The sequence below is a fragment of the Phasianus colchicus genome, chromosome 14 (genome assembly GCF_987193195.1).
Source record: "Phasianus colchicus chromosome 14, bPhaCol1.hap1.1, whole genome shotgun sequence".
NCBI classification, from domain to species: Eukaryota; Metazoa; Chordata; class Aves; order Galliformes; family Phasianidae; genus Phasianus; species Phasianus colchicus.
In genome coordinates this window covers 13,900,144-13,917,946 of record NC_143449.1, presented here as the reverse complement: position 1 = coordinate 13,917,946, position 17,803 = coordinate 13,900,144, and the positions used below count along the sequence as shown (strand labels likewise).

Here is a 17,803-nt window from a genome sequence, read left to right as displayed (position 1 = left end):
ATTTGGCTTGCTGCTGCTTCAAAGGTATATTAATGGAGTGGTGTGCTATAATGTAACCACTAAATCTATTCTTATAGTTCAGTGGGGATGTAGTTGACTATTTTACTGTGGGAAAGACTCATGTTTAAAAGTTAAAGGGGCAGGGATAGCTTTTAGGCCTAATATTTACTTGACTTATTAAAATCTAATTCTTGATATTTAATTGTTTTCATTGTTTGTTGATATGAACTAGAAATGATAGCTTTTATTTAAAAATACACTGAAAGAGTGAGGAATGATTAGTCTAGATGTACAGTTCATTTTTAAGGTAGAGACAAACTTGAAAAGCTTTTTTTGAAGCTTGTTTTGAGTTTTGCCATTGTTTTTTGTTTTGTTTTGGTCTTTCAATAAAATATATATATATTTATTCCTCCTTCCCCCTAATTTTTTATGGAACTTTTGAGTAGAATTGCTGAGTAGTACCCATGCCTGTTATTCTCTTTATTATAGTGATTACAAGGTGTTTTTTTTTTTGGATCTCAGTAAGAATTAGGGTGGTTTATCTTTATTGCTATGTGATTTTGGTTCTTTTTTCTGGAATTATGCACAAAACTTTGTGAGGCGGGGGAACCAAACTGGAGTTTTCTGAGGAAAACAAAGCCCTTCCAAAATGAGGGAAGAGCAATAATCTCTGACGGTAAAAATCTGCTCAGGCTACAGGTATGAAGGGCTGCTTGGATTTCTAGGCAGATTGAGTGTCTTTCCAGATGGTCAGTGTATTCCTCAGCATGTTTTCCTTTAATTGTCCTTGTAATGAAATAGGGGTGTAAGGGCCCAAGACTGAACATTTATTCATAGTAAGCAATGAGCTGCAGTAATTCCGTTCACAAAAGTTAAATAACAGATTCACTTAAAGGATCACATATCAAGAAAAGTCCAGATCTTTGTTTACGACTTTGATCATAAACCATGAAGTGTTGGGCTTGGCTTTTTTCCCTTTTTGCAATCCTGTCTGCTTCTTTAGACAGTGTACATAATACACGCTGGTGAATGAAGAGTCCAGTTACTTTCCCAGTCACCACTCTTGGAACATCATGACATGTGGTTTAATATTAACTATCTTAGCCATAAGCTCTAAATCAGACCGATTCACTGCTTTTTTAGCTCATAGGATTAAATATGTTGATTCAGATTTTTCCTCTCCATATGAGCTTTACTTTTGAGTATGGTCATAACTGAGGTACTTAGGTTTGTTACATCCTATTTTATATTTCTATATTTTGTTATTTTATCTTCCTCATTTCCATATACAACATACAGTAATGTGAATTTGAACACATTATCAGTTGTGATCTCAGTTTTCAATAAATTTGTTAGGCAAACTCAGTCAAGCCCTAAATGAAACAATGTAATAGGATTAAAGTTGTATTTAATATATGAAATGCAAAATCAGGAACTTATCATTTAAAAATGCAATAAAAATCTTCAATTACTGTAAGGAAACTCTCAGAAGTTACATTAAATTGGCATAGTATCTACAGGGTCTATTACATGTTATAACTATACCACAGGTGGCAGAGTTTCAGACTGGAAAGGGAAGCAAATGATTCCTACCTCGAAAGTGTCTGCAGGCATTGGTGTCAACCATATGATAAATGAGATTCTTTGTGGCAAACTGTTCATCACTTCATCTGTATGTCCCACACACCTTTGTGCAAAACTGCTAATATACAGAATTCATAAGTGATACCAGTAATGTTCTGTGTCTCAGGCTAGACCTATCAACTCTCTGCTTTCCTGTTGCTAATGAGATTCACACTATGAGAACTTGCACAGCTGCTTAACCAAATGAAAAAGAAGCCAAATAGAAAGGTTGCCTATTGAGGAAAGCAGATCATGATAATCATTCCTTTAAGATTGATTGCCTCACATGAGGCATTCTCCATTGGTGTGAAGGAACTGAATTGTTTAAAATTGCAGTTGGTTGCAGTTCTATCATATGCACTGAAATAACATGAAAAATAAAAAAAAAAAAAAAAAAAAAGATTAGTAACAATCTGTTTCTAAAATGCTGTTTAGCAAACAATGCAATCCTAGCTAATAAAAGTTGAGGTGCACTTCATCTCTCCTTTTTCATGGCCCAGCTGGTTCACCAGTATTCCATCTACTGCTCATTGTCTCTTTGGAGAAATTGGGGGTGATATTTGTGTGTTTTCTGCAGTTGGAAAGAACAAGAACACTGCCTCTGCCTGCTCTTCTAGGCTTGTTTCTGGTCAGCATGTTGCCTCACGTCTTGCAGTTCATCATGGTTTCCTTGCTTCTCTATGCTCTTCAGCGTTTTGCAGATTCCCTTTAAAATGTTTTCAGGCACTTGATGCATTCTTCTTTACTTGTACCTCCACTGCATCAGTCCTTCAGATTAGATCAGCTTCTCAGCATTCCCACTGTTCCTGTTACATGAGGATTTTTGATGACGTGTTTTCATAAGCATGTGTTTAGGTGAATTCTTCTGTTCTTTAAGCGGGTTGTGAATAAAGATAACTAGCTTCTAATGTTGGTTTTAGCAAGCTTTGGCTGATAATAGTGTTTTAAGATGGAAGATGTTTTTATAAAGAGGTACCTTCTATTTTATTGTCATCTAGACCTCCAGGTTGATGCCAAAGTGCTGTAAACCCATCCGTCTGGAGAAAGGGAATAGCAATGATGTAACAAATGGGATTGTACTCAATCTGGCCATCAGTTTTATGATTTTTATGCAGATGAGCACTAACCTGTGTTTTAGGAGTCACTAATATCTCAGTTCTGAAGGTCTGCTCATGTGAATTAATTATATATATGTCTCCTGAATCTTGTCAAGAACAAAAAGAAAAGGTTCACATAAAATGTATAATTTGGGATGATCTAAGGTGACAGGTATATTCTTGGAGTGGAGGGGAGAAAAAATCAGAGGCTGTATCTTCATAGGCATTTGCTTTTACTTTCTTTACTGTGCTCTTTTGACTTCAAAGACAGGCTGTAAAAATTATTGAAAGAAAATGGTGGTCCTTATGTGTAGTTGCTGACTAAGTTGATCTTTGTCTCCGTATTTGTATCTGTAAGATTCCATTAGTGTGAGATTTTTAAATTTCAATTTCATAGCATGCATATTTCCTCCTAGGAATTGCAGTCAGTTCATTGTAACAAATAAAATCACAGTAAAATAACTTTGCTTTTTCATGGATCAGAGATTATTGAATTGATGTTTTAACATGGAAATTTAGCATTTAAGATATATGTTATTACTGTAGTTTTCACTGTAAAGAAGCTCTTCTCATAAAGTACTCCTACTTTAAAATTGCCTAAGTGCTTTACACTACACAGAATAAGGCAAATCTAACTTTGCACTATTGAACAGTAGGACAAAAGCTGCCTGTTAATAGACCAAGGAAATGATTGGGAGAAAAATGAAGTAGCCAAGTTCCTTTAAACTTGTACTTTTTTCTTAATGAGCAGTTTAACTGGCAATTGATCTGTCATTCAGCATTACACTAAATGGTCAATGAAATTTATAATGATGCAGGATTACACTTTAACAAGACCGAATCCTGTTGACAGTAGGGATCTTTAAGCATAGAAGTTTAAACACAGCAAATTTCTCCCTTTTCCTACACTAAAACAGCAACAGCAGCAATAATAACAGAACAACAACAAAAGACACCCATAAACAAACAAAATGCCACAATCAAAAGAGCAGTAACAACTGTCTAGGCAGTTAATTGGTTGTATTTTTACTGTGGGTCAAAATATTCACCAATTTCCATTTTGTGCTTTTGTCTTTTGTTTATTTAATGCTACAGTTTTTTTGTTTTTTTTTTTTTTTACTACTGGATTTCAGTCAAATCAGACTGCTAGGGAGTGATTATATTAATAAGGTCTTGAGCTCACAAGTCTTTACATATCTGCTTAATTTTATGCATGTGAACTCAAGGCAGTTACACAAATGGATGACACTGAGAGTATTGATATGTATTACAGGATTAATTCCTACATTAACACTCTGAGCATTCTCACTATAGGGGAGAATTTGCATTTTTATAAAAATACATTATAAATGTTTTAATTTTCAGAAGCAAATCTTAGGTTCTAATCAAGTAAAATCATAGAACACATCACTGTCTTGCTTCTCATGGAAGGTATCAGTTCTTTGATCAATGCCATTTGCTAATATGAATGAGATATACTGCTTTAAAAACAAGATTTCTTTCTTGTTTTATTTACGTAGGTGTGAAAGGTACCATTAGAGGCACCAGTGTGAATGGGTTAAATTTACCTAAACTTTATTGTGTGAAAACAGAAACCTACTAGGAGAACTGGAATGGAAAGAGAGCAGTCTCAAAAGATCACAATTCACATAACGTTTACCCCTCTTCCTTGACTCAGGTCCCCTGGCACTGAATACATTGTTTGGAAAGTTGTTAAATATTTGACTTTCACTCTGTGACCTCCTCTTTCAAGTGTGGAGGGAAATAGAAAGGCTCAGTTTGACATCTCTCAGGAGATCAGGTGAAGCAATGGGTAGAACTTACCTTTTTTGATCCCCAAGTTAAAGAAGAAACTTTTTTTCTTAATAACTTGCAATGAATGAAATTGCTATTCTCCACAATGTGACCTAACGATCCTGGGAGGCTAAGAGAAAGTTGTAGCATACATATAAAAGTGGCTTTTGACAGGACACAGGTGAGTGAGTCTCATGAATCTCCCATTGACAGTTTTCATCTTCAACTGTTCAGATTTCTGGGCACAGTCTTCATATTTCTGAGAAAGTTTTTCAGTGGGCTTGGAAGGATAAGAGAATCCCCACATCAATATAGTCTCATCTATGTGTACTGTATATGAGCAGCCCAACCTCATCTTGCAGCAGGTGTAAATAATGAATGCAACAATCAGGTAGCATGCAAAAGGTACAGGGGACTTCAACAATTCCAGTATTAAACAAGCTAATTATGATAGCATTAGGAACTCTTTTCTACATGCACAGCTTTAATTAAATTTGATTTTGTACCTAACAGAACTGTCTCTGGGCTTTGAAAAGAGTAGTAGTTCTGTTATTGATTAAGACAGAACGTGATTAACATTAATTATTGATCAAGCTTCTTCACATCTTCATATAGTATCAAAGAGAGATTTATTGGTGAAGTCTGAAAGGTCTCAAAACTGCATTTATTATGCTGTAATTCCTTTTTATTACAGATTGAGTGGAACATTTACAAGACATCTCTATGCATGTGGAAACAGACTATAAAGTCCATCTCCTAAACATTACTAGTTCAAGACTTTTAAGTATTCCCAAAATATCTGTCTTTATTGAAGCATGATTTTTGATTTCTTGATTTTGGAGGGTTTTGTTTGGGATGCTTTTAGGGATGAGTGAGGACAGAAATAAAGCAATGCAGACATTAACCCAAGATATAGGAAAGCCAGTTTGTTCCTGATTATATTCCTGAAATAGAAAGTTCTGTGTCATTTCAGGCAGTTTTGTGGTTCTCTGTTAGTAATTTATCTTAATTACTATTTTCTCTTTTTGTTTGTTTGTTTTTTGATTATTTTTCACACCTTCACCCAAAGTCAAAGCACTGCAAAATAATTTGACTTTGGCAAAGCATCATATTTCAGAAAAAAAAAAAAAAATCACCTTTTTAAATAAATAATGCCTCAGTGGAGAAAATCCTATAACATTGATCTTCAGACCCTTCAGTAATCAGAATGATTGTTACATTGGATTGTTAATTAACAAAAGCTTGTTGCAGAATTCCGTCTCAAAATAAATTGTCATCCCTTGTAATTATTTGCAAGAAAGGAAAAAGCAATCCAAGACCTTTTCAGATTAATTGATCTACTTGTTTATCATCTATCCCATGAGTTCAGTAAATATTCAAATGATACTGAGGGTGCTGACTGGAACAAATTGCCAAGGATGTTATGGCTGCCCCATCCCTGGAGGCATTCAAGGCCAGGCTGGACGTGGCTCTGAGCAGCCTGGTCTGGTGGTTGGCAACCCTGCACATAGCAGGTGGGTTGAAACTAGATGATCATTGTGGTCCTTTTCAACCCAGGCCATTCTATGATTCTATGACTCTATGATATCTTCTGGGTTAAACAAAGAATAGTTCCTTTAAACAAAAGATGATGAAACAGTGGAATAAAGGGGCAGTTTCTGTAGAAGTGGGATTTTGTATGATCAGTACAGCTTCAGACTGTTGAGATCATCATCTCCAAATGAGTATTACAAGTCCAGATGTGGGAGTATGGATAATGTTAAGACAGTAGCTGAGGAGAATGAAGTATTCTCCTTCCCTTGCTATCCTGGTTAGGCAATTTCAGTCTGGTATTTATGACTCTTAGTATGCTTTGCACATGCCTGAATTGCTGACATTCTGAGAGATGGATGGACATAAAGCAGAAAATGTGAATAAACCTATATAATTTTTTTTTTATTTGTTTGTCTGTACGTGTTTGTTTTTAGAGATGGAAAAGAAAGCACACTGCAATTGGCATCATATAAGTCTGGATGGTTATAATTTCTCAAAGTATCAAGATAATTAAACACTTCATTGGGAACAAGTATACCTGCACTGGCAAAACGTTATTTACTTGTTAACACCATAGAAGGTCACAGTAGTCTTGTTACTGCTGCATGGTGGTATAATTTTAATTGGACTTCTCCCACTGATCTGTATGCTCAGTTTGCAAAAGATGCCAGAGAACTTTGACATGAAAACAAACTCCACACACAGGGTGTTTAAAGCTAGAGCAGACAGAATTTTGTAACAGCTAATGAACAAAAGTAGCTGGCCACTTGATGCTGAATATTTGCAATCAATAATTCTTATGTTTAAAGCACACAGAGAAAATTAAATTTTCAGGTATGTGTTATTTGGACAAATTGGGTCACTGAACAAAAGTACACGAAAGTACAAACTGAGGCATTAAGGGAAATTATTTGTGCACTGAATTTTCTCCCTCTGATTTCCGGCCTCTATCCCATATAAAGCAGTTGCTCTGCAAAACAGACACGCTTTGAGAAAAAGGGTTGCTTTCAATTTGGAGTCATTTTCTAGAAATTATATAGCAACCCCACCTTCACTCCTCTATATCCAGATCATCCCAGGCTGTGGAGAATTCCTTCTCCTCTGTCCTGCATGTATCTTTTTTACAAAATGAAATTTGTATATTTGCTGAGTTTTAGATCCTGGTATTTCAGAAGCAGGCGTTAGCAAAGTGTGTTGTAGAGCTTCTAGGAATATTTCAGTTTAAAACCTTATTTATGAATCTGATGTTTGTAACAAGGGCAAGATTCTTTGCTTAACATCTCCAGGCAGTTATTTTATGCTTCCGTAATTTGTTTTAACAGTTCTTTAACTAGAACTGTAAAACAAGCAAACAAAAATCAAAGAAAAAACAGCACAAAATGCAATATTTTTCAGCTTTTAAGTTAGCAATAAAGAATCATGTTCTTTACTTACCAGTCATAAAGAGTGGAGTACCTTCCATATCTGCATTAAATAGGTTACTGCAATTGAATTGTTCTTTAAATAACTTTGAGGATATTGTAGACTGCAAAAATAAATTCTCTAATAGTAATAACACCCACGTATGGATATGTAAAGGACTAAGATGGATTTTTTTATTATTTTTTTATTTTTTTGCTATGACATTTTTTCGGATATATTTAAACCAAATTTTGTAGTTTGAATTAAGGATATCTGAATGGGGGAAAAAAATTGAACAGTTCTCAGTTCTGTTTCTGGTTTCTTTCTTTCCTACAGTTTTCTCCTGTTGCTGTGGGAGGTAACTTTTGATTATCCACATAGTCAGTGAATGGATGATGTCAAGACATTTCCTGAGATGTGTCACTCAAAGATGTACAGATGGGAAATTTCCTAATAATAGGAATTTGTTAAATGGCTATTTTTTTGTAGGTAGAAATAGAACGACGGATGAGTATACAGAAAGTGAAGAGTTCTTTGTTAGAGAGTATCTCCAAATAATGAGATAATGTTATCTGAGTTGGCTTTTAGGATTACTATGTTAATCTAAGTCCCTCTGAGATGTTATTTTTAAGTCTCCTAAAGTAAATAGTGTTAGATCTGATATGAACACTTTGGAAGAATACCAGTGGTCATCAGAAGAAATGCAACAACAACAGCAACAACAACAACAAAAATCTATATTCAGTTAACTGCGTTCTCTGTTATAATGTGAAAATAAGGAGAGTAAAACTCTGGCATTCTGTGTAGTTGGGAAAAGCACAATATCAGACGTACGTGCAAGGGGATGTAATGCATTTCTTCATTCTTCAAGGGTCTCTGTCAGGTTTGTGAGCATTGCTGCTTGCCTGCAGATATTCTAGCAGAGGGTGCTGGCAGCCTGCAAATCCACAGGCAGCATGACTGAATTAAACAGAAATTTCGAGCCTTCTCTTTTAAAGAAACTCATACGGAGAAAAAGAAATATCAAATATTTTAAGTGCTGAACCCACAGGGACTTAGTGTTCATGGCTAGGCTTTTCCATGTGTATCAGTGACTGATTCAGGTAGAAAAAAAAACAGAACGTAGAGTTTTGAAAATAGTTGTATTTCAACCAATCTTAAGAACAGTGTTTATCAACAATGGATCATGCATAGATCCTGGCACTTAAATGTAACTGTTCATGTAATTCACTAGCAGTAGGTTTTGTGATCCCATACATATTGTATAGTCATTCACAGCTCATTAAATGCTCAAAAATGTTCAACAGTGCTGTCATTCACTAAATAAAAAAGCAGTGTAAAAACAGCATAATTAAAGTGTTTAAGTCAAACTATTGTAGCTTAATTTCTAAGCAGTAACTGTTCTACCTTCAACTCATTCTAGTTTTGAGGAATAAAAGTTACAGAATGTGATGAGAAAGATGTATGGTAGTAGAACATAAAGAAAGCTTTGGCCTTTCATTAAGCTCTAGTAGACCTTCCCTGGGTTTCCACATTTTCCAATTGTTATTAAGGCATACTATTAAAACAAGCTCTAGCCCTGCTTCCTGATAACCCTTAGATGAATACTATAACATGGTGTCAAAATATTGAATTTATTTATTTTTTATCCACAGGGTTATCATTTGGCAGTGAGTATGCATGGATCTTAGCACCACTTGGTGATGTACTCATACTTGTATGGTCAGTTCAAGAATGGTGCTCAGTGTGTAGTCAGCAATAACCACCTGCTTTTTAGCACAAGCAATTATCGTTAAGGGAACCTGCATTAGCAGTGAAGTTGGAGTAGATGATTGAGAGGTTCTAACCCCTACAGTTCTGAAATTTATTTTATACCAAAATCTTAAGCATGAGAGGAAGTGCCATTTTGTATGTGATTGGCTACTCTTGTCTATGTTGCTTTTCAGACGTTTAGCAGACTGCTGACGAGTTAGCTCTGGAAAGCCCCCTGCACATGCTATGTGTACTCTTCCGCTTCCTTGACTTAGCTTCAGAACTTGTTATTCCTGATAGCTCTCCTTGAAAAATTAACTGTGTTTCCTACAGTTTTGTTTGTTTGAATGTTTTGTCACAGGTGAAGGCTTGTGAGAAGACAGGATTTTTCATTTGCTTTGGAAATGTAGGTCTCTGTTTCTTAGCTTTCTTCAGTGACTTGCTGTACATTTTGTGTACTACTGCTGTGCCAGAGTTCCCACAGTTTCCTTGTCTTCCAGTGTTAAGATGTACCTGTCTAATTTAAGCCACTATACCTGCAGTTTTGCTGTCTGTTTCATTTTGTCAAGGATAGTGCAACCTCTCCTAAGGAGAGTTTTGTTTTCCCTTCTTACATGAGCTCTAGTGATCCCACAGCTGCAGAATGATGTGGAGCAGCTTGATAGAAAACTAATTAACAGTGCCAAATAAAAATAGTTAGCACCCTGAATATTTGATCTCCATGGTCACAGCAGCACAACAAGGGTGGGAGCATGCAGCAGGGAAAGAAGTGCCACATGCAAGGTCACACCTTTCACTGGTGGCCCATGCTGTGATCAGCTTAAGCTGCTTGTCACGCCCCATCCTTGCAGATATTCAAGGTTAGGCTGGACAGGCTGTGAGCAATCCGATCTAGCTTTAGGTGTCCCTGCTCATTGCAGGGGAGTTGAACTACATGACCCTTAACGATCTCTTCCAACTCAAACGATCATGATTCTGTGATTCTGTGCTAGCACAGCCAGCAGGTTAAACTCTTGAATATAGGATTTAGGTGTTTGTGTAAAGGAAGTTTTTAACCTCAATATATTCTACATCTATTATGTATTCTTTAGCTCTGAGTACGTTATTTGGATTATATGTATCTCAAAATACTTCATTATGTTTGTAAGCAGCTTTTTAAAAAGATTTCAGTGCTTGAATAAACAGGACATAATACAGTGATGTTGCTTATGTTTTTAGTGAATTTTAGTGATAATAATAAAACCTTATTTTTAGCTCAAAATATGTTTTTATATATGAGAATGTTCTTGTTTTTCCTCGCTACTCAATAGTCTATTGTTTGTATAATTAATGTAATTGTTGCTAATTATGTAATTACTGTAAATACATGTAATCAGTGATTCTAACTTGTAATTATAGAATTTCGATGTTTATTTGTGTAAAGTCCTTACAAATCTTAGTGAGGGGAAAAAAATTGCTCATGTAGAGCAGGTAATTTAAAAAATTTGTAAGATAGAAATTACACATTTTTTTTTATTGCTGTTGCCAGCTACCAAAAGGAAATTAGTTTTCATTATTTACTAATTGGATAAACATTTTTGTTTGCTATAAAAAGTAATAATTACATTACAGAAACCTACAACTCATTTTTAGCCTCTTACGTTATAGCTTAAATGAGTTAGCAAAACATTAGGTGAGCAGAGTGTAGGTACTGAACGTAACCTCTAATTACAGTAGCCACTTGTAATGAAATTACAACACAAAACTTCTAACCAAAAAAGGTGAAAAACGCTCTTCTGCTCCCCTAGTACAAAGTAGGCTACTTACAGAGGAATAGCATTTTTCATTAACGAGGACAAAAGTAAAATCTGCTTGGGAGATTATAATTACCCGCTGCAAATTAAAAGTTGTATGGAAATTAGTTTCTTAACATCTGCATATCACAAAATCCTTTGCCTTTTTGCCATCTTACTGGTTTTCCCCCTTCTATATTCACGGAAACCAGAGAAATTCCTACAGTCTTAAAGCTCTGTGTCTCTTTAAGAGCAGATCAATAGTTGAGTTTCAGTCTAATTTTTTGTTTCTTTATACTGTAGCTGTTTCTTGCTGATATATATATAAATTTACAGCTTCTTATTTTGGAAGAGTGGGTCTACTCTGGTGCTATGTAAACTGTGTTTTTGATTTGATAATTATCATGGTTCCAGCCCAGTTCAGCCTAGTTCTGTGACTAATGGTTATGATATGGAATACAGATAACAGAAATCATAAAACCATGACAATAATCAAACTAGAATTAAAATAAAACCAAATCAAATCTTTTAAAACTATTTTATCTGCTTTTCATTTCCATATCAAATAGACTTTTTCCTCTAGTCTCAATTTGTGTAATGAACTTTTTTTACCCAGGACGAACTTGGATCTTTTACACCTTTTCTTTTCAATTATTTGCAATGAAATAGAAAGAAATAATAGTCTAGAAATGCTATTTCTAGTAAATTCAGTATGCTTCCTTCCAGCATCCAAAAGGTAAGAGCATCGAATTAGGATGGGGGAAAGCTAAGTTCAAATTTCATTCTTACTGGTTAGGCTTTGAAATAGAATATTCTCTACTCTTCAGGTTGAAGCTGTTTCATTTTGCAAGTTTACATCTTCAAAGAGAAAAAAAGTCTCTAGCTTTTGCTAACAATCTGTGTACTCTCCAGAGCAATAGATATCTCACTTCAGAGTATTTCCGTGTTTGCAGTTGTGTTGTTTCTTTATTTTTTCCTGACATTCTTGTATTTTTAGTCCAGCTTAATGTAAGATGTATCTGCTTCTAGACAATTAGAAGTGAGAAGTATTTTCTTCTAGTTGTGAATCAAACTTTTTCCTGAAAGCAAATGTTTTTCACATAGAGTTTACAACAACAACTTCAGAACTGTTAAAGGGTTAATTTTTTCAAGCCTTAATGACTGGTTTACATGCAATTACAAAATATCTAGGTTTATCTTAAATGTTTCTAATTTCAGAATCGAATATTTTTTGTAATGGTGTGGTAGTAAATGAAATAGGGCAGATACTTATACTAATGTTTTATCTATTCTATATTAAATGTACATAATTAATCTCACTGGATACTGGGATATTAACTATAAATATGTCTAATACGTGTTATGCTATTTCATTTTATAATAATAGTCAGTTGTTGAAATGGTAGTTGAAATAACTTGGAATAAATACTTTCAATCATCAATCCAGTTCACATATTTGACGTATCCTTATGAGACACCATTTTATTTTTGCATGTTAGCACATGATCATTTTTAGATAGATAACTAGGTAAAAATGATGAAATTACTTGGGCACTGAGTCTTACCGTAGATTACCATTTGGTAACCTATAGAGTTTTATTGTCCTTATTATAAAAATTTCTTACAACTGCATAGAAAAAGTCTTTCTTCGATATTTTTTCTTCAAGTTGGGATTCACAATTGAGCATGTTTGTGTTTTAAGAATTAAGACTGAGGGATGATGGGAGCATTTCCATGGAAGTATCACTCTAAGCTTGTCCTGCTCTTTAATTGTTCCTTAAGTGTCCATTTAGAGAACAAGTTGTTTGCATAGAAGGCTTTTATCCATTTGTGCTCTTCTTAATGTTTTCAAATGGGCTGAAAAGTCAGGTTTTCTTGGGGTTTCTAGACCTCACCACATAAAGCTTTATAATAGTCTGCTTTCTGGAGGAAGTCATAGTTTATCATTTGCTCTGCACCTAAAGTAGAAATGCTTTTAATACAGTGCTAAAGTCCATACGTGAATCTGTTTGCGACTTCTAGTGATAAAGTGCATAGAAGCATATTCATGGTATGGCAGGATATACCCCTGAAGTGTATGCTGGTTTTTGATTCTTGGCTTGTTTGGAGCAGAAAATGCCTTCTGGAATTTATGTGAAATTTCTTATTAGGGACACAAAGCTTAAAAACTCCCAACCTCATAAACTTCTTCATTAAGTGATGCCTGGAAGCAATGAGTTCCATGCGTTAATTATGTATTGTATTAAAAAAAAAAAAAAAAAAAAAAAAAAAAAAGTCTGTTTAATAATTACTTTTCAGTTTTCATTAACTATCTTAGTTCACATCTGATGAGATGGTGCATTTTGATTCATGTCATTCATTACCCTATATGCCTCTGTCATATCTTTTCTTAAATCAATACATGTATCATGAACTTTTATAACTTCTTGTTGAAAAACTGTCATTAGTTTTATTGATTAATTTAAAGGTTTGCATTTTAATCTAAAAAGTGCTACAAAATAAATGGTCTGAACTAGAGCAGCATCGAGGAAGTAATCATAAATGCTATTTCTAAATTATTAGCATTTCTCTTCTGTGATTTGACCAATATGGTGGAAAACTTAACATCTCTAAATCCCATAGATCAACCAAATGACCTTATAAAAACACTCTCTGTAGGTTTTTATAAGAAAAGAGTAGAGTGAAGTTGAAAGTGCTGTTAAAACATCTTCAGTCAATGTTTTGAGACAGATGGATAACACCCCATGCTGAAGATCATACCGTAATCTAAAGCTACATCAGCTGTTGGCAGTTAGTTTTCACTGATGGAGTGGGAACCTACTTGCACTCAGTTCTATGCAAATGTCAGTTCAGAGCAGGTGAAATGCCAGTGTTTATAATGTCAAGTATAAGTACAATCAATATTAAATAGTGGATTTTTTTAATATATTTATTTTTTATGGTGAGACTTGATAGCTCAAGTAATATAATGACCTCCTGCTATTTAAGGCTATCTATCAGTCAGAAGCTGGCAGCTGAGGTTTCTGTCACTAAATGAGGATTAATACTAAATACTAAATAGGATTAAAATACATAGCAATATTCCCAATAACACAGGTGTAAATGTAGTTTTAAAGAAAATAAAGAGTAAGATAAGAAAATAAAGCATTATTTGTAGGCTAAATCTGTTGCTGATCAAAGTCATGCAAGCCAGCTAACTTCACTAAGATGTTATAGGGCAGGCATAGACCCTTTTGCATATTTCTCAGTCGATTATGGTTGTACTGCTAAGGTTGGACTCATTCTGAAACCTGAATGTGTACAGCATTTCAGGCACAGGGCTTTTATAAATCTTGTTCCGCACAATGAAGACTCCTCACAAGTCAAATGCTTCTAACAGTTCACTGGAGCCAGTGAATCATTTTCTGCTTACACAGATTATCTCTGACACAGCTGCTGCTATGCAGCAGTTCTATTTATCATAGAAAGATACTCAATATTTCCTTATACATTTAAATGAGACAAAGGAAAGAGATGTTCTCATGTTACAAAAGTGACAAGGAAAGAGGATGGTGATTTGTTCTATCTCCAAAATATGGGTAGCACATTATTGGGCATGGCAGAGTAAGTACTCTGCTGACAGACTGAGCCAGTCATACACAAATCAACTGCGGTCATGTGTGTCTCACCAGTGATTGCTTCATGAGCAGATGCTCCTAAGGCTAGTTTTGAAACCATCCTTAATATGCTCACGAAACTGCAAGATTGTGTAACACAGTATGGCTGCTGGGGTCTTGCTTTGTTATTTCATACAGGGATATATGTTTCTGCATAGAATCTTCGGCTAGAAAATAATTATTCTTAATATCAGGATTTTGTGCAAAGAAATGGAATTATTTCATTATTAGCAAAATTTATGTAGTTCTATGCATTTACATAACAGTTTACAAACAGTGGCATGCTTCCTGCCCTGAAGAAAGGAAGAGAGGAAAACAACTTTATTTTTTCTGATTTTTTGTTTTTTTAAGTGGGTCAATGCCATGATGCACTAATTACAGAACAGCCATTGGGTAGAGCTGATGTATTACTTTGTAGAAATCTTTGTATTTCACATTTCTTATCTACCATCAATATATAGTGATTGTTTCAGAGTGAATGTTAAGTCAAAAAATATTTTTCTTGAATATTTTGCCTATATCCAGTATCCCATCACAATCTATTGTCATATATATAATTTTCTTGACTGTTGTGTTCCTCTCTCTGTTACAATACTTCAGAAATACATGTCTCTGGAAATAACACATCAAAAAAAATCAGTGTACTTTTTCTTAGTGTACTTTAGAATGGAAGTAAGATTGTAACACAGTGTCTGAATATGGAGAACAATGTTTTGAAGTATTTGAAATTAACCAATTCAGTGGATGCTTACATGTCCTCAAAAGGACAAAATCTACTATAAGTTACCTTTTTTGAAAATGTAAAGGATTCTCCTCAATGAGCAGCACTGCACTGCTGGAAATTCATGGTAGATGAGAGAAGAAATTGTGAGGAAATCTCTTTTGACCAAACCCATAGAGTTCAGTTCTGACAACTTCTTCAAACAGGTTTTCTGGACTGTACACATGACATCCAAGATGTTAAAAAACACTGACATGCAGTGATGCATGAAGTATCTGCTATTTCAGTATGTTTGTTAAACACGTTACATGAATGAATTAAAATCAAATAACATAACCATGGCAGCTCCTGGTTATCCCTCAACTACGTGGAATTACAAAGGCTGCTCCATAAGTAATGCTTCCTATTTTGCTGTGTTGGCCCATGATGCCAAAGGCAGATGTCGGTGGTATAGAAATAGAGGTTGAAGTTTTCCACCAATACTTCATTACATTTTGTTGTCATGTAACAGGTGGCAGCAGAGGGGTAGTCTGACAGAATGGCATCTGACATGGAAGCACAGATGAAGCAAAGGTGTGGAACTGAATTCCTCCATGCAGAAAAAAACTTCCATTGACATTCGCTGACGGTTCCTGAATGTTTCTGGATACCAGGCAGTGGATGTGAGCACAGTGTGGCGGTGAGTGATGTGTTGCAGCAGTAGCGACAGTGACATGAATGACAAACCACATTCTAGTTTGCCATGCGGATTTGTAGGTGCATGCATGCAGTCTGTTTTTCATTGCTGGCAAAAATGCATGGCTGAGAGTGGTGAATATTTTGAAGAATACTGTTTTGTACTTGAGAATTTGAGAATAACACTATCAAATAGTGTTATTGTGCTCTTTGTAGCTGTTGTAATAAACAGGAGGCATTTCTTTTGGAGAAACTTATCCATGGACAGCTAAGTCTTGAATTATGGGGACTGACAGATATATACCTAGACTGTCAATCAAGTATACAGGAAAAATGCATACAGTATAGTTAAGTAGAAGGGAAGAACCAGATCTATTGAGGCATTTTCTATTCTTGCTGGAAATTTACCCTTCAGCAATAGCATATTACATATTGCTTATAAGTAGTATGAAATATATCACTCTCAATTTATATATGTAAATGCATTTAGATAGAAATTTGATTATTATTTGGAATAATTAAAAAAAGGATGCTAACTTGAAAAGCTTACGAGCTGAGACCTACAATTGCTCTCAAATAGTCTGAGAGATGTAACAAAATGATGTATAAATTACTTATCAGATAATATTTAATCTCACAGTTTTCAGATCTGAAAACAGTTTGATAAAATAGAGGAAGGTCAAGTGGAGTGTCTGAGAAGAAATTTTGTTTTCCCCTGTTGTTCCTAGTGCTGGCTGATGAGGAAAGGTTGTTCTTATAACATAAACACACAATGTCATTTGTATTGTCAGCAGGGAAAATGGGAAGGACAAATTCAGTTTCTAGGAAAACATTCTCACTTTTGCGATGGGTAGGTAAAATTGCAAGAGGCTGGGAACAATAAAGAGTGAATGTGATACACCGTTGTATTTACGTAATAGGAATGGTAAATGTTGGAGTTTGAAATGCTTAGTTGTTAGTGGGAAATCATGCAACTATTAAATGTGGTAATTTGTATAACTTTTCAGTCATATAAGCCCAGTTTTGAGCACTTCCTCATCCGTCCATTTGCAGATAATGTGGATTTTGATTACCCTTGAATCTGTAGGGAAAAATAGTCCTTATAACATGGATACTGCCTTACAAAACCTACTCTTCCTGTACAAATATGTGAGCAAAAACCAAGCTGCATTTATAGATACACTGCTACTTAGATGTCTGTAAAAGGCCTTCATGTAGCATATGCCACATAACACTCTGAAGGTTAGAGTGGTATTTGGCAAGATGGAAGACACCTACATGTAAACATCTTTCGGTTCAAAAATATAGCTCTCTGACAACTTTTTTGATGTGGACTTACAAGTACAATCAAATACCAGTTTTACTACTTGTATGTTTTCTCTTATTGGTATATAAGAAATATTTCAACTCTATATGTTGAATGAGGAATGTATTATTAGTTCAGCTCCAAGGACATGTCTGTACCGTGGTCAAAGTGACTACTAGAATAGCAGAGGTACTTCAAAGCCCTGTGGAGCAGGTGCTGAGATATTAGTCCACTGCAGTACAGCTGTGCTCAGAGGGCAGAGTGCTCAAACCATTAAGTCCTAATAAACTCTGACTCTGCAAATGAGCTCATTTATGGTACTGTGTGAATGGGATGCTCACTGGCACATAGGCACAGCGCTGCACTGAGCCATGCTGATGTAAGAGTACAGGGACTGGTCAGGGAGCTCTGCAAACCGCTTCAATTGCACAGCTATGTCCAACAGCACTCATAAGAAAAGTTGCATTGATAAT

The 17,803-nt window shown here is 35.1% G+C and overlaps 1 long non-coding RNA gene across 1 annotated transcript in view; it reads left to right on the top strand.

Moving 5' to 3' along the window:
- The window catches only part of LOC149916031 (uncharacterized), a 293,438-nt gene extending 277,416 nt beyond the window's left edge, over window positions 1-16,022 (top strand). Inside the window, exon 4 of the long non-coding RNA XR_016471003.1 lies at window positions 15,861-16,022. This is a non-coding gene — a long non-coding RNA (uncharacterized LOC149916031). The remainder of the gene's footprint in view (window positions 1-15,860) is intronic.
- The last annotated feature ends 1,781 nt before the right edge of the window (window positions 16,023-17,803 follow it).